The 16,789-nt window shown below is 47.0% G+C and overlaps 1 protein-coding gene across 2 annotated transcripts in view; it reads left to right on the plus strand.

Moving 5' to 3' along the window:
- LOC139747439 (uncharacterized) overlaps positions 1-16,789 on the plus strand; it is an 801,413-nt gene that overhangs the window by 191,472 nt on the left and 593,152 nt on the right. The gene's annotated exons all lie outside the window — the stretch shown is intronic.

The following is a 16,789-nucleotide window of genomic DNA, read 5'->3' on the forward strand; positions in this document are numbered from 1 at the left end:
AAATCCATGTTGGAGTGTTTCCTCTCATTGATTGTGATAGAATGGATCTGATTTTGTTGGAGCGAGGTTGTAGTTGTATGAAAGGGATGTGGTTTAATGTAGTAAGGTTGTGATTGTATAATAGGGATTTGATTTTAATGTGGCAAGGGATGGGATTTTTATGTGTCATCCTCGTACGTTGAGAGACAGACAGAGAAGATGGGATTGTGCAAGTGAGGTCATGAGTCTGTCTGGTTCCTCAACTCTTACCCAGCGAGGGCAGGTAAAGCAGCTACTGTAAGGTATGAGGAGGTTACCGAAGAGAGTATTGGTGGTACGAAGGCAGCCAGAGGTTGTCAAAACATAGCAAGGGGGATAGGAAGCATAGAACTCGCGCGATCAATGAGGTCTCACGTGTCCTGTTTAATTTTAACTCGGGTGTTGTGATGTAAGGGTAATTACAGTGGTAATTACGCTTGATTACACACACACACACACACACACACACACACACACACACACACACACACACACACAACACACACACACACACGCGTACACTGCCTTATATCTACATTTACGAACTGTACACAAGTTATGTGTCTTTTTTCCGTAGGGTACATGTTTGACCTCCTGTAGTAAAGTTCGTTTTATACATTTTGAATAATGTGACATTTCATGTATACTTCTCTTTGTATTCGACTTTGCAAGTGGACTATATTTTGTTTTATTTTTTGAGACGTCTTTAGTATGATAAGGCTAATCGCGTTCCTGCTTTTATTGTCAGCTTCGATATAGTATCTGATTTATCCCAAAAACCCCCTAAAGGAATTCGTTGAGTACTGTTTGTGCCGTAGCAGTTACGGTTCTGTAAATACCCAACAGCCTGACTGATCACAGACGAAGCAGTAAAAAAAAAGAAAAAAAAAAAGAGCCATTGTTTATGTAATCATTTTGGCCAGTTCCCCTGAAACATTCTCACTTTTATCGCTTGTTGTCATGAAAATGAGACTCGAGGACATGATATATCTTCAGTTTACAATGTAGACTTGGCTTTGTTTAGACATGAGTATGATGTTTACTTACTCCCAGTAGGAATGAGGAAAGATTGATGTATAGATTGAGTGGTATTAGGTATATAAAAGAATTTACAGTCCATTGTTTGGCTGGGTCGCACTGCATGGACAATAGTGGATCTGTAGGGAGAGAAAGAGTCGCAGTTGGAGATTCGACACACTTCGGTAGTCACTTCGCCAGTGGGTGGATGAGGTAGTTAGTGTTGGTCCACAGTAGGGAACCCGTCGCAAGGAGTTCACACGCCCCCTTGTCCTTGTAGAAGGAGGAGGAGGAGGAGGAGGAGGAGGAGGAGGGCGGATGGGGTACCTTGCACTGTGCCATACTAGTGGTCTTCCTTGAGCCACCTTGTGTCGAATCTGGTTGTACTGAAGCGGTCATGGGGAAAGGGGTGTGTGTGGGGCTTGGCCGTGGGTTAAGGACGGGTGGGGGCTTTGGCTTCGGTGCATGATGCATGACAGTTTCCACGCAGGTGAGCACTGTGTCAGAGGCGGAGGGGCCGTGTCTCTCTCTCTCATCTGCTCGATCGCCACCGGGAGTAACAGACACAGTTGAGGACAAAGAAATAAAGTTGAAAATACTGACGTGATGGACACAGACTTTGCAAAAGCCTTTGACCTGTGGAACCAACGATATATATATATATATATATATATATATATATATATATATATATATATATATATATATATATATATATATATATATATATATTACTAAAGAGGGGAAGGTCATGATCTTCTAACTTGTTCCTATATGCATGTAGTAGTTAGTTGCTATATGCATGCAGTAAAGAGGAGGAGGTATAAGATATAGGGACAACTGGAGGACAAACGTTTGTCTTGACTCACTGTCCTGGTTGAGGTTTAACCACACGTTGGATCCAGAGGGTCTTTTACCTCCCTCTCTGGGTCAGTGACCTCACCTTACGTATACCTTCCACGGTAGATTCGGTCTTCCCTCCCTAAAAGGTCGATGCTTTTCCCATTTTTTAACGAAATGCACCAACCAGATCCCCAGTTTTTTTTTTTTTTTTATCTTTTATTGATGTTCGTACGTTCGCAGTTCTGCTACAAAAGATGAGGAAAGTCGTAATGATGATGATAATGCTAATAACAATAACCAGTCTCGTTCACATTACAGGTGGCTGGATACCACACACACACACACACACACACACACACACACACACACACACACACGCACACACACACACACACACACACTCTGTTGAACCCCAGATGTTGAACCCTGTCCCTAAGGTAATGCTATTTGCATATTCTGTTTAAGGAATTACCTCGGTTAAGAGAAAAGAAAATCAAGCTCGGAGAGCTCAAGATATGCGGCGAGAGAGAGAGAGAGAGAGAGAGAGAGAGAGAGAGAGAGAGAGAGAGAGAGAGAGAGAGAGAGAGCTGCAGTTTGTAATTCTTAACTCATTTTCTTGCATCTCAAACTTTAATCCGGCTAGAAAATTACGGGTCGAGTCTGACTCCAGGAGTTGGCTACGCCGCCTGTGATTTCATCGCAGCACTAATGCAGGGGGATCTGCCGCGCCCTCTGCAGTGCTGGCTGGTGTTGTGTGTTGGTGGTGTTGGTGAGTGAGGCAGGGGTTTTGATGGCGGTGTTTGTTATGGTCTTGGTGATGCTGGGGTTTTGATGATGGTGGTGGTTACCTAGGCCTGCCTGTGGGTCCGCAGCCTTCAACAGCTTGACTGACCAGTGGAGCAACACAGCAAAGACTAAGCTGTGAGGGGGGGGGGGGGGGGAAGGTGTAGACCTTTGTAAACCATCGTAAGGTGTACGTAAGGTAAGATAAGGCTTAGTCCAAGCTGTGGTGGTGGTAGACTTCCGAAACGACGGAAGGACACACTTAAGGGTAAGGTCCCAGACCAAGCTGTAGGGGTAGACCGCCTCCGGAACCATCGTAAGGTTAAGCTTGTGGGGGTAGAAGACCACCTCCTGAACCATCGTAAGGTAAGCTTGTGGGGGTAGAAGACCACCTCCGGAACCATCGTAAGGTAAGCTTGTGGGGGTAGAAGAAGACCACCTCCGGAACCATCGTAAGGTAAGCTTGTGGGGGTAGAAGAAGACCACCTCCGGAACCATCATAAGGTAAGCTTGTGGGGGTAGAAGACCACCTCCGGAACCATCATAAGGTAAGCTTGTGGTGGTAGAAGACCACCTCCGGAACCATCGTAAGGTTAAGCTTGTGGGGGTAGAAGACCACCTCCTGAACCATCGTAAGGTAAGCTTGTGGGGGTAGAAGAAGACCACCTCCTGAACCATCGTAAGGTTAAGCTTGTGGGGGTAGAAGAAGACCACCTCCTGAACCATCGTAAGGTAAGCTGTGGGGTGTGTTGGAGGGGTCATTGATCATGGTATCATGACCATGTCTTGCATCGTGGTGCTCGTGGATCGTCCCTTAGCGTTCTGGGGGTTGAAAAATTTCTGTTGTTGTCCAGAAAGACATTTTATACATAAGGCAATTCCCCGGAGGACGGTCGTGGGAATGGCGTTGCATGGTGAGGAAGCGGCCGTGTAGATGCTGCTGTTTCTCCTGGAGACCTGAAGGTGCTACAGGAGGGATCTTCCCGAGGTGTGAATATCACATGGGACAAGGTGCTGGGGGGCGGGCGTGTTGCGTGTGGGTGAGTGCGGTTTTGATGCAGGGGTCGTGGTCAGTGGCGGCAAGTGCAGGGGCGTTGAGGGATGATTTTTTTTTTTTTTTTTACGGGAGAGTGGCGGGTGTTGAAGGGCAGAGAGAGAGAGAGAGAGAGAGAGAGAGAGAGAGAGAGAGAGAGAGAGAGAGAGAGAGAGAGAGAGAGAGGAGTCTACGTTATAGTGAGAGTGGAAGAGGGTTATGTTGCTAAGTGACGTGAGTGTTGGAGGACAAGAGGACAGGGATGTGATGTGTGTGTGTGTGTGTGTGTGTGTGTGTGTGTGTGTGTGTGTGTGTGTGTGTGTGTGTGAAAGAACTCTGGGCGGGCGAAGGGAGTGCGCGGCTTAGGTGTTGAGGGTCCCCGTCAAGTGAGGGGAGAGTGAGGAGGGGTCGTTTGAGGGCGTGGTATGTGTGTGTGTGTGTGTGTGTGTGTGTGTGTGTGTGGTAGGTGAGACTGAGGGTAGTGGTGTGTGTTTGAGTGTTTGTGTGTGTTTTTTGTAGGCAAGTGCTGAGGGGGAGGTGTGTGTGTGTGTGTGTGTGTGTGTGTGTGTGTGTGTGTGTGTGTGTGGGAAGACCTCAATGATAACATTCAGTAGTTGAGAGTGGTATAGAAAACTTGGGCTTGTTGCTCGGCATCTCGGTTCAGAGGACCCCGGGTGATGAAAGAGCGGCTCATGTTGTTTTGCAAGACACACCTGAGAGCGGGCCGGGTCCTCCTCTCGGTAAGACAAGAGGGGCTCGTGCTGGGCGAATCCTTAACAACAACAACAACAACAACAACAACAACAACAACAACAACAACAACACCTACCCGTTTTGGGAGGCTCGAGTGATATCCGAGAATACTGGTTATGCTCAAGAACCACCTCGTTCGCTCAGAACATTTATGTTAAAAGAACGCTGGGTTGTGTAGGTCTCTGCATATATATATATATATATATATATATATATATATATATATATATATATATATATATATATTACCGCTTATATTTTTTTCTCTCTCTCCCTGATTGCTTGTGTGTGCTCACCGAGGCGAAGTTTGAGGTCTTGTGTGGTACAGTCGCTCCCACACGTCTTGTGGCTCATCTGTGTCACAGTGAGTTTTTACCGCTTATTATATGAGATTTTTCTTTCCTATATTTTTGTTTTTACTTCGCCACCGAGAAGCAGATGAGACGTTTTCATCGGTCCTCGGAGGAAACCCTCCCTGTGTTTTTAAATGACAAGAGGCGTACATTGTCCTCATTTGTGGTATCTTATAATCCTGCTGTTCTGGTGTCATCAGCTGAAGATGACTGATGCTGTAGTCGATTTTAATGACGTCGGGTTAGAATACAAGGACAGGCAGGGAACACGCAGCCACTATCCTCTTTAGGTACAAGTATTTCTGACCGACATAATCATCCGGGATCAGTAGCGTTAGAAGTCGAGAGAGAATATGTCTGTCCTTGGTTTACTCTCATTAAACTGTGACAGAACTTGACTGGTGCTCATGGGGCATCTTTATGTACCACGTCTGTACATTTTTTTTTCCTGTTTCGAGGACGTTTTCCTGATGCGATGAACCTGCGGCAAGGACAAGTAAGATTTGCCTGATCTTAAAAAAAAAAAAAAAATGGGGTTGTCCTCGATTGTGAAGCGTCCTCAATTCCTTTCATTTGATGGTCTGATTTCTCTTCACTCCCTCAAACATTTCTGTGTCTAGCATCTGTGGTGTGTGCCTGTATTTATTAAAGATTGTCGTCCTCCTCCCTCGCAAAACGGGGCTGTTTCAGTGGCTCTCAGCATCTCTAGGATGTATAGAGCCTTGGTATGGGGACACGTTCCTCTTTTGTTTCTCCGGCACCGCATTGTTCGAGTGGGATGTGTTCGAGACTGCGAAGCAACCACTCGCCTCGTGGTTCCCCGAAAGAATGTTATGAAGGACAGTTTCCTCTGGAGGTGATATCTGCCTCGTTCTTTGGTATTGGGAATTCCTCTTTGTCAGATGTCCGCGAAGTGTCGGGCGAGCTTTCGATTGCATGGGTCTTCCTTCTCGTCCGTTACTGACGGTGGCGCTGCGTGTCCAGACGTAGTCATTATGGTACTACAGGCTTTTCTGGCCAGTCGTCTCGCCTCCCTCCTCCACCCGCGGGGAATTGCGAAATCCTGGTATATGTACAGCAAGTTTACCTTGACGCGACCCCAATCATCTCCGTTTGATTAAATAAAGTGAAGCGTGATCCACATCGCCTTCATGTTTCCGGTAGGGAGAGCAGGGCGGGACCCCAGGGATGTTAGCTGAGGGGCCTGAGGGTGCCGCTCTCGGCTCCACAGGAGGTTCGCCTCCACCTGAATGAGGGTTTAGGTCTCGAGGAATAGACAGGTTTGGGGACTAAAGGTGGCAGGTCCATGCCTCCTAGTGGGAAGTGAAGGCCCCTGTAGAGAAAGCTTGAGTTCGAAGGGTAAGCGTTCAGACCTCAAGGGTGAAGGCTTCCCGTGTGACAGAGTGCAAGTTTGGGTCTTCAAGACCAGATATTCCAGCACCCAGGAGTACAGGCTTGGATCCTCAAGACCAGATATTCCAAGTACTGAGAGTGAAGATTTTGGCCCCCCCTCAAGACTGGAGAATCCAGCACCAAAGAGTAAAGTACTGGAACACGAAGACAGGGGATTCAGGTTGTTGCTAGCGTAGGTTTGAGTTCACCTGGAGGGCGGCGAGTGAGGCATATTGATCTTCCCCTTGTCCCTGGAACATGACTGCATCTTTTATTTTCGTCTGTCAGTTTGTTTGTCTCCTCCAGCTGTTCCTGATGTCTCTCTTGTCAGATGATTCAACTGTTGTGTTTCTCTTAAGTTTTCGGCATTGTTTTGCTGCAGTGTACAGTACAGAATATATATATATATATATATATATATATATATATATATATATATATATATATATATATATATATATAAATTTGTTTTTGTTTGCTTGCGTCTGCTTGTATCTGTTCGTGTGGTTGTTTGTTCGCTTCGTATTTGGACGTGCCAGCCTGACTCTAGATCAGCACATTGCCTTCGAGATGCAGATGACAAGTTCCCCGCGTTCGTTGTGATATAAGGCCCTTTATGTGTCGTGATCCCAATCGAAGAGAACTGGTGGCACTTCCGGTGGTGGCGTCATATTTTAGGGTGACTGACAGACAGCCTCTATGCTCTCGAGGCACGCAGGTAAAAGGCTTGACCCGAGATCACCAGGAGGAAGTCGTTGGGCTTCTACTCTCTCTCTCTCTCTCTCTCTCTCTCTCTCTCTCTCTCTCTCTCTCTCTCTCTCTCTCTCTCTCTCTCTCTCTCTCTCAGGTCAACAGGTAGGCTTCTTCGACTTGATGTGGTGTTGAGGCGACTCGCCTCCGCAGAACTCGTATGTTCATTGGAGATATTTGGGAGTACATGGGATGGTCAGATCACAGAAGACCATATGGTTTATGGCCAAGGTGTGTCCTAGAGGACGGTACATGGGAAAGCCACACAACAGAAGACCTGATGGTCCGACACGAGATTATCTGCTGGGAGACAGTGCGCGGGAAAGGCAGATAACATAAAACCTGATGGTCTGCGACGAATTCTTATGCCGGATAACAGCAGATGGGAAGGCCAGATAACGGAAGACCTGATGGTCTGAAACGAGATTATCTGCGGGAAGGCAGTGCGCGGGAAAGTCGGACAAAAGAATATCTGATGATCTGTGATAAGGCTGTCTGCTGGAGGATAATACAAATCCCTTACTTTCCTAATGTGTACAGATGGAGACACGATGGTAAAGCAGAAGGCTCTCTTAAGTCCGGGTTATCTGGAGGTAAATTGAAGTTAGACTTGGGACAACGTCTTCAAGTTTTCGTGGACGAAAATTTTTGAATCAAAGAGTTTACTCATGATGGTGGTCTTGGATGACTTCTTTGCACACTGAAAAGAAAAAAATTACATCAGGTTTCTGGTTGATCTTGTCTCTCCATCGTCCACTTTTTAATTAAGGTGGTGATATCGAGTTACTTGTGGGCACTAATTCCTTGAACACTCCAGGTATACTCTGAAGTATACTCTGAGTATGATGGCTTGACTTGGACCACCGAGAGCCGTTTACTTTTTTGGGGTATAGTTGCGAGAGTGAGGGTTTTACCTACCATCGTTGCCGGATTAGGCCAGCACCGATTTTATGCGAGGCCGTTGGATCCTGTTTACCCGTTTGTTCGTCTCTGTCATTGTTTCCACACACACACACACACACACACACACACACACACACACACACACACACACACACACACGCGCGCACACCAGCATCTTATTGTGGACCAAACTTTTTGGAAGGATGAACAATTGGGAGTGACGTTGGGACCAACTGCCGAATCAAGGACTCAAACTGGGGACGTGCCCGCGCACGTGAAACATGGTCACCGGCGCAGACCACTACACCACAGAAACCCGCGTCCTTGTATCGATACCGGTGTCGCTTCCCCTGTTTCTCCATACTAGAAAATCTAATTCGATTCAGTTCTAGCCAAGACTGAATCTTCTTTCGTTTTCCTTTCCCCGTAACATCGATACATCATAGGTTTGGAGAACCTTCATGGTGCTCTGTTCCCTCGCTGGAGTTATTTCCTCGAGAACGTGGCCTATGAGAAACGCTCAAGTTCATGTAATCCACAAAGGCCCAAACCACCCCCCTTCCGCCATCGGCTCCCCAAAAACCCGACTCGACAGATTATGATTATTACTCCACAAGTGATGGAGCTATCGAGGTAATCAGAGACGCCAGGAAGACCTAAGAATAACCATGTAAGTTATCTTCTCAGAGAAGCCCCTCTCAGTTCCTGGGGGCATATCGGAGGCAGCTAGCCGCGGAAACCATCCATACGGCCCTGAAGACTTCCCAAAGACCATTGCCTCCCCAGGGGAGATCAGGCACCTTTATAGCCACGCAGATTCCAAGTCGCTGAAGCTCGCAAAAGAGAGATTCTGAAACTTTCTGGTAAGTAAGGGGACTTGGAACCTCTCCTGATCCCCCATGGAAATATCTCCATCCCTTCTTCAGCGTCGACCACTCCTCTGGGGTCCTAGCTGGAACATAGGCTTGAGGAACGGGTCGTACCCTATACCAAAACAAGAATAGATTTAAGAATGTCTAATACGATGCTTGTACGTGAGGATTATTGTCCTTAACTGGGGTGATAAAAAAATATGGTACGTTGCGTAAACATAGATTTGTCGTAGATGCGCTCATAATGCTGATGTTCAGGGATCAGTCCACCCGATGCGTTCAATAATGCCGATGTTCATCAGGGATCATTCCACCCCCTGCCTCCTACCGATGACGTAAGAACCATCATGGATAAGAAGATGGTGAATAGTTTCACTCGAGAGGATAGGACGAACCTTCTTCTGGAAGGCCCAGTGAACCCACCATTGCCATTACGATATATTTTTTTTCCTGCCGTTCTGGCCTGCAGTCAGACTCCCTTGGTTTCACGCCTGGTATTCATTTATATCCACCAGCAGTGAATATGCGGCCCGCCGCCGCTGCTGGCGCCACTCACAGTGTGATTGATAAGTCTTTGCCAAGGGAGACTTTTTCGCAGATTGATCTGCGGAGGTGAGGGAATAGCCTCCGAAACAGTCTTCAGGTATACGTCAGATAAGATTTCCAGTTTTGCCTCTCTCTCTCTCTCTCTCTCTCTCTCTCTCTCTCTCTCTCTCTCTCTCTCTCTCTCTCTCTCTTTCTCTGAGAGAGAGAGAGAGAGAGAGAGAGAGAGAGAGAGAGAGAGAAGAGAGAGAGAGAGAGAGAATCTTACCTCGGCTATACATTGTCAGTCCCCCAGGCAGGGTAGAAGCTGGACGTAAAGTGATACGAGTTGGCTTCATGTATCACTTGCGAGGCGAGGAGGAAAAGGCTGAATCGCCGTAAGGAATTGGAAAGGGAGGGAAGGAGCGTAAGAGGCAGGATTGACTGAAGGAGTTCCCAATACTTTATGCTCATAGATGCGCTACAGATGGGGCTTCCGAAAATCCTCGGAAGTGGTTTTATGGCATCCTCGCCTGCACATTTGTAGCCTCCCCTGAATTCTCCGCTTGATGAGAGGATCCCTAGTAGGCTCCAAAGGGTGAGGGATGCCCAGAATGCTCCGTTGAGTTGACTCTTCCTCCGTCGGGGCTCTCCAGAAGTTGTGAAGGTGTCCTAATGGAGTTTGGTATTAAGTTGGGTCGTAAAGATCGCGCGACGTTTCTTTAAGTGACCTGCAAGTGGTGGTGCTGGTGCTGGTCGTGATGGTGGTTGTGGTTGTGGTGGTGATAGTGGCTGCTACACTCGTGACCTCTGTTGGTTGTGACCTCAGCGATCGTGGCTTGTGTCGGTTATGGTTGCTGTTGACCTCATTAGCTGAGGCCGTGGCTGCCTGTGGTTACTGCCGACACTGTTTAAGCCCTCTCTTAACTGTGGGAAAATTACCGGTTTAATTTCATCAGTAAATTTTTATGGTAAGAAGATATGAAAATTTAAGTATCCGCGGTGCATTGAGAATCTCTCCTTATTCGGAAATTACCAGAAGAATGTCTGGAAAGAACTGCCAAGAGGTCCAGACTGGAAACGACCTTCTTAGGAGGCCGAAGGTCACACAACCAAAGGTCGAGATAAGAGGAGGAAGTTGACTGGACACTCAAAACATCACATGAAGCTCACGAAAAAAAAAAAAGAGAAACCAAATGAGCGTAACGTTCATTGGTAAGACCCAAATGTTTTATTCTGTATTCCAGTGCAAAGTTCAAATTTATGGACCCTGAGTCCCATTAGCCCACTAAAGAAGAGATCACGTACACAGATAGTAGTGAGAAGGTGAGCGAATTGACACAGAGGCGTCACGAATGATTATAATTCTGTAAGCCAAAGATCACCGACACACCGACGCTGCTCTTGCGGACGAAGGCGAAGAGGAGATGACAGAGCCACCGGTCGACGCGATCCACCATGTTGGTGTGGATGAAAATCCCCACCGAATCGTCAGACTTTTGAAAGAAGGTTTGTTGATAGTATGACCATGTGTTCTGCTCCTAGTGAGATTCCTAGAACTCGGCCCATTCATTGGTGTTCATGATAACGCTCGCTTAGGCTCCTAAGACAATTATTTTGGAGGGAAGGTTGTGTGTGATCTTAGTGGTGTCTTAGAGTGTTTAGAGATCATTCACACGTAGTTCTAAATGGGTTTAACGCCATGATCTTCAAGAGAGTCCGTATGGAAGAATCAAGACTTCATAGAATCAGAACTCCACCCTACCCAGGGCAGTATGGCTCGCTTTTACATCGGGGGAGAGGGGTTGGGGGAGATCATGCATGGCGATGCTGCTCAAATACTATGGTAGAATCATGTAACCCCTTGATATGGAATGCTGAGGTGGTACGCATGGTGAGTGTTTTCAGGACCAAGTTCCCCGTCTACACTCGACATTGATCTTATTTTTGCCGTTTCACGTATGGGAGACTATGAGAACTAGATATGATCAAGAATGGAAAGTTCCTTCGTCGAAATAGAACTTTTATTGTGGCCCGTGTGGATGAGGGTCCTCCCTTTCTCTTGCGAATGATTTCTGAAATGTGAGTCATACATGTGGCCCACGTGGCTGTTATATGAATCATATATGTGGCCCCACTTGGCTGAATTATGAATCATATATGTAGCCCCACGTAGCTGAAATGTGAATCACATATGTGGCCCCCATGTGGCTGTAATATGAATCACATATGTGGTCCCCCTTGTGGACGAGTCGAGTGTATGGTTTTCCCCAGGGCCTGCTGCTGCTGCTCTCGGCCCGTACCGTTGGGGATCAATCAGTCCGAGTGTTTGGGTAGGTGACGTCGTGTGACCTGCCAATTAGTGTTGCTTGCCCGTGACGTCATCCAGTGACTTATGGGCTTGTGGAGTCATGCGAGCCAGTCACGGTGTGTCGAGGCGAAGACGTGACTTTCTCCCGGTACGTGGAATGCCCTGCGTGTCGGCGTTAAGTGATGATGATGATCAGATTAAGAGCGAGGATAAAGATGTTGAAGAAAAGATTTATTGTAATCATGATAGGGAGAATGATGATGGTAATAATGATAATTGGCAGTGATTGATAATAATGATGATAAGAATAGTAGCAATGATAATGATAACAGATAATGATAATGATAAGATAATAATAATGATGATAGTAATAGTAGTAATAGTAGTAGTAGTAGTAGTAGTAGTAGTAGTAGTAGTAGTAGTAATTAATAATGATATTATGATACTGAATATAGTAGTAATAATAGATGATGGTGGCCGTTGTAATAGTTCGTTATGTTTACATGGCTCATACATATGTAAGGATTATCGACCTCAAGATTGTGTGTCGTGGACATTGTTTACAGGGTGGGTGTAAACCTGAGGCAGGGAGGAAATCACACGCAAGTGTGTGTGTTTTGGCCTCATATACGTAGACTCCAGGTTTTCCCTACTGCAGGGCCTGGGGCTGGGTGGGCTCTTAAGGGCGCGAGGTCGGTCAGGCCCCCTGGACGTGCGAGGGACCAGGAACAGAGCCTGGGGACGGGAATGGAATAATGGGGTAAAAGGATATTACAGGTGGAGGAAATAAGGAACAGATGTGATGGAGGAGGAGAAACGAGGAAACAGTTAGAGTTTTTGGGAGGAAAATAGACTTGGCGAAAATAGAATAAAGGGTACGTAAAGAATTGAGGGAATTTAAAAGTTGAGTGGAAATAGAAGGGTGGTTAGAGTGCTGGTATGGATGGTGTGGTTGACTGCTTAGAAAAGGAAGGTGATGGAACCTTTAGCCAAACAACTAACGACTTGTTTAGTGTGTGTGTGTGTGTGTGTGTGTGTGTGTGTGTGTGTGTGTGTGTGTGTAGGAAAGGTTCATGATAAGGGAAGGAGTAGCATTTCGATGGAAGACGGAGAGGAATGTAGGATGAGAGAGGGTATGAGTGTAGTGTGCTTGTCGAAGAAAAGGTTGTAGAGAGAGAGAGAGTTTAACATAAGGCAGAAAGGGGCGAGTAGATGACCTGCGAAGTTACCCTGAGGAGAGGTAACGGTGAGTGAAAGTCGAGAGCGGAGAGGCACTGAGAGATTGGCGAAGGCGGTGAAGGAGGGTGCGTAACGAAGGAAAAGATGTTACTGTGGCGTCCAGGAGGAAGGAGGGAGTAGGCGGGGTGGTGTTGCAGGACGTGGCAGAATGGCTCCAGGATGGCTGGGATTTATGCTATTGATCTCTGCTCTACCTGGCTCCGACGGCCAAGACCCGTGTGTGGCCGCACGAGCAGAGAGGGGCTTGCCACTCTCTTCCCCCGGCCGGTGCCTTGGAGGAGGGCCGCACGATATTACGTGTGTTTCATCGCGGCGGAGCGAGCGTCTTGTGTCTCCCCCCCTCCCCCCTGCTATGTTTGTTTGTGCTGTGCGTCGGGAGACTCCCGTTGAGCTCCGAGCAGGCCTGCCACACAGGCTCACCCCGGCGATAAACACGTAAATAACATCCTTTACAGGTAGTTACTTCAGTGGCCCTGTGGTAGAATGCCTCCCCACCCTCCTCTCTTTAAAAAAACATTTTCCTCTCCCCCACCCCACCCTGGCCCGCTACCTGTAGCACTCAAAGCTAAGCAAACAGGAGCGTGTCTGGCCAGCCTCGCTAGGAACTCCGTCACGGAGGAGACGGAATAGGAGGAGGAAGACCAGCCCTGCTTGTGTGTGTGTGTGTGTGTGTGTGTGTGTGTGTGTGGAGAGAGGGACACTCTGGTTAGGGAGGAAGGGGTAAACAGTAAAGTCTCGCTGAAGGTCATTCCGGTACTCAGGGACGAAGAACTGGTTTTATTGGTCATTGTTAGAAGGGAGGTCGTGAGTCGCGTGAGGGGTGCGTTGCGTTGCGTTGCGTCGCGTTGCGTCGCGTCGTCGGCGTCGTTGTTTCCTTCTCCGGCACCGGGGAAGGGGCGAGGGCGTACTGGCTCACGTGTGAAGGGATGAGACTCGATTACGATAGACTTATTTAGGTTTTCATCGCTGGTTAAGACAACAGTGCAACTCATCATCATCATCTTCTGACAGCCTGGTGGAAATATCCCCGTTTTTCAGGGAATCGTTTTGTGGTACGTGTGTGTACAGGGGTGTTAAGTGGAGCTGCCGACGTCGTGTTCAAAGTTCTGACAACTTGGCTGGCTATTGTGGCGTTATGAAGCGGCTGCTGAAGGTCATGATGAAATTACTGGCACCACCGTGTTGTGTCAGTGCTGACACTCTTAATGCGAGTGCTGACGCCATGCCGTGGGCGGTGGTGTCATGTTGCATATTGTAAGGTCACGTTTCAGGCTGACGTCTTTCTCTGGGTGCTGACGACGTGCGTTTGGTGGAGTCCTTCCACAGACGGTGGAGTTGTGTAGCTGGTAGTGGGAGTGGAGGCTATAGGTGCTGCAGATGCTGACTTCATGCTGTAGGTGCTCACGTTATGCTGAGAATGCTTTTAACATCGTGTTTTAGATTGTAACTGATCTCCATTTTTTCTTCGAGAGAGGAACGAGATTTGCTCCCCCCCACTCCTCTTCCTCTCTCCTAATTTCTTATTATGTGCTGTGACTGTATGACCTTCCTCAGGGTCACTCCTGGTGCCTCTGCGGATGAAGGTGTGTTGCAAGCGTTGACAGTGTCGGAGGCGAGAAGGCGTAGTGGGAGTGTTGGGGGAGTCATTTGACTTTTAACTTCGTCCTCGTCTGTCATCACTATACAGGTTATCTCGCCTTGTCCATTGGTCTCGCCTCTCCTGTTGTGCTCACCTGGACCTCTCTCTCTCTCTCTCTCTCTCTCTCTCTCTCTCTCTCTCTCTCTCTCTCTCTCTCTCTCTCTCTCTCTCTCTCTCTCTGTCGTCGTCGTCGTCGTCGTCGTCGTCGTCGTCGTCCGAACCTTGCTTGTCATGGCGTCTTTGAATTATTCTCCCCGCCACCGAGAGTATTCCCTGGTGTGTATTTCTTGCGTTGTGCACGAACTTTACGAATGCCGTGTGTTTTCCGTGACGGCGATAAGTGCGTGTGTTTGTGTTGTCCCCAGTCTGTTTCGTGTGAGTCATTGCCCCTCCCCCCTTTTTTTTTTATTGAAGACATGACTTATATTTGATTTTTTCGTAATGCCAAATAGTTCCTTGATGAGTGATAGATACCTTTGAAATATATATTTATGATGGCCTCTTGGACAGTAATGGAGTGGCACGGATACCAGTAAAAGACGAAAGCAATAACTTTAAGGGGCTTTCCTATTTTTTTTTTTCATATATATATTTATAAATATTCTTTTAATGGGTTTCTGTGTGTCATGAGAGATGGAAACGTTTTCTGAAATAAGGAACCCCTAGGGAGAGACGCTGTGTCGATAATGAAGGTGCAGAGATTGTGAGTTGGAGGGAGGGAGGGGACGAGAAGTCTTCGTAGTGATGAGGAAAAAATCGTTCTTGAATGGGAAAGATGATAAAGGCCAGCCAAGAAATAGGAGGAATATTTACGGATGGGATGAGACCAGTGGTGAATGGTTGATGTCTGGGGAAAAGGGATGTTTGCGAATGGGTAGCGATGGGTAAGAGTTTAAATGAGAAGCTGGGGTTGTTGGGGTAGGTAAATGAAGTGCGAGGGGGGGGCCAGGAGTGGAAGTGTTCATTGTCAGTGATGGGGAAAAATCGATTGGGTAGTGATGGAAGAAATATTGATTGATGGGTTACTTTAGGTGCCAGGAGGACTGTCAATTGGTGGGAAGCATTAGTAATGAGTATCGATGGAAGAAAGACCAATCACTCGTTTGTGATTGGTAGGAATGAGAAGCAATGGTAAGGATTGGTGATTGATGGACATTGATGGTGAGAAGTGTAGGTAAGGATTGGTGATTGATGGATGGTGATGGTGAAAAGTACTGGTAAGGATGGATGATTAGTGGGATAGTGATGATGAGAAGTATCGATGAACAAATAAGGGACGGGGAAATATCAGAGCGGCGCACTGTGAATATTGACAGTCGCTTACATTATTGGATATAGCACCTGACGTCCGCCATTAATGGAGTCATAGCATTGAGGGATTTTATGGATGCGATTCTCTCTCTCTCTCTCTCTCTCTCTCTCTCTCTCTCTCTCTCTCTCTCTCTCTCTCTCTCTCTCTCCTGTGTGGTCTCCGAGTGCGAGCGAATCATAAGTGAATTGTGTGAAACTATATTTTTTTCTCTCTTTTTTTTTTTTTCTAAAGTCTGCATTAAACGTTTCGAGTTTTAGCTCGGAATGATTTTCGAACAGCCGTTCGCTATGTGTCAGCGATATTTGGTGAACACTTGGATATTCCCGTCATGTCTGGGGGAAAAAAATTGAGGAAAGAAGTCCGACGGATGAATTCGGCGGGTTTCATGTTTTGTCGGCACATGGTCAGGAGAGCTCCCACCCCTCTCTCTAGTTCAGTCGCTGTGTGAATGCTGGTTAATTGTTTGAGTATCCGGTGAATGACGGTTAATTGTTCGAAATCACTGTTGAAACCTGATTGACCGTTCGACTCGGCCTCCTGAATGCCGGTAACTGTTCGAATTCTAAAGTGGATCTTCGGAGTCATGATTGGATTATCTGAAGCAGTTGTGTTCGCACAACGCGCGCGCGCGCTCACACACACACACACACACACACACACACACACACACACACACACACACACCACGTCGCCAGTCATGATATAATTAAGGAGTGAGTTTATCATACATGTTGGAAGATGTGGAAGGTACCCGTTCCTGTGAATACGTAGTTACTAGCTAGTGAGTCGTCGGTTTGGAGGAGAGTTTGTCAGTTGTTTATTTTAGGCTCTAGGCCTTTCACCTGCCTAAGTCCTCCTATTAAAGGCCGTCCTCGTCGTATGATAAGCACCTAATGATAAAAGAAACCAAACTTCAACACCTCTTCAGGAGGTGAGGATAGATACGAGATCATACATACATGTATACTCAAGCTATACATAACCCTACGTAAGGGAGAGATTTATTACTATTTCTTTTTTAAACTACAGCCATCTAGAGACTCTGTCGA

The sequence above is a fragment of the Panulirus ornatus genome, chromosome 68 (genome assembly GCF_036320965.1).
Source record: "Panulirus ornatus isolate Po-2019 chromosome 68, ASM3632096v1, whole genome shotgun sequence".
NCBI lineage: Eukaryota > Metazoa > Arthropoda > Malacostraca > Decapoda > Palinuridae > Panulirus > Panulirus ornatus.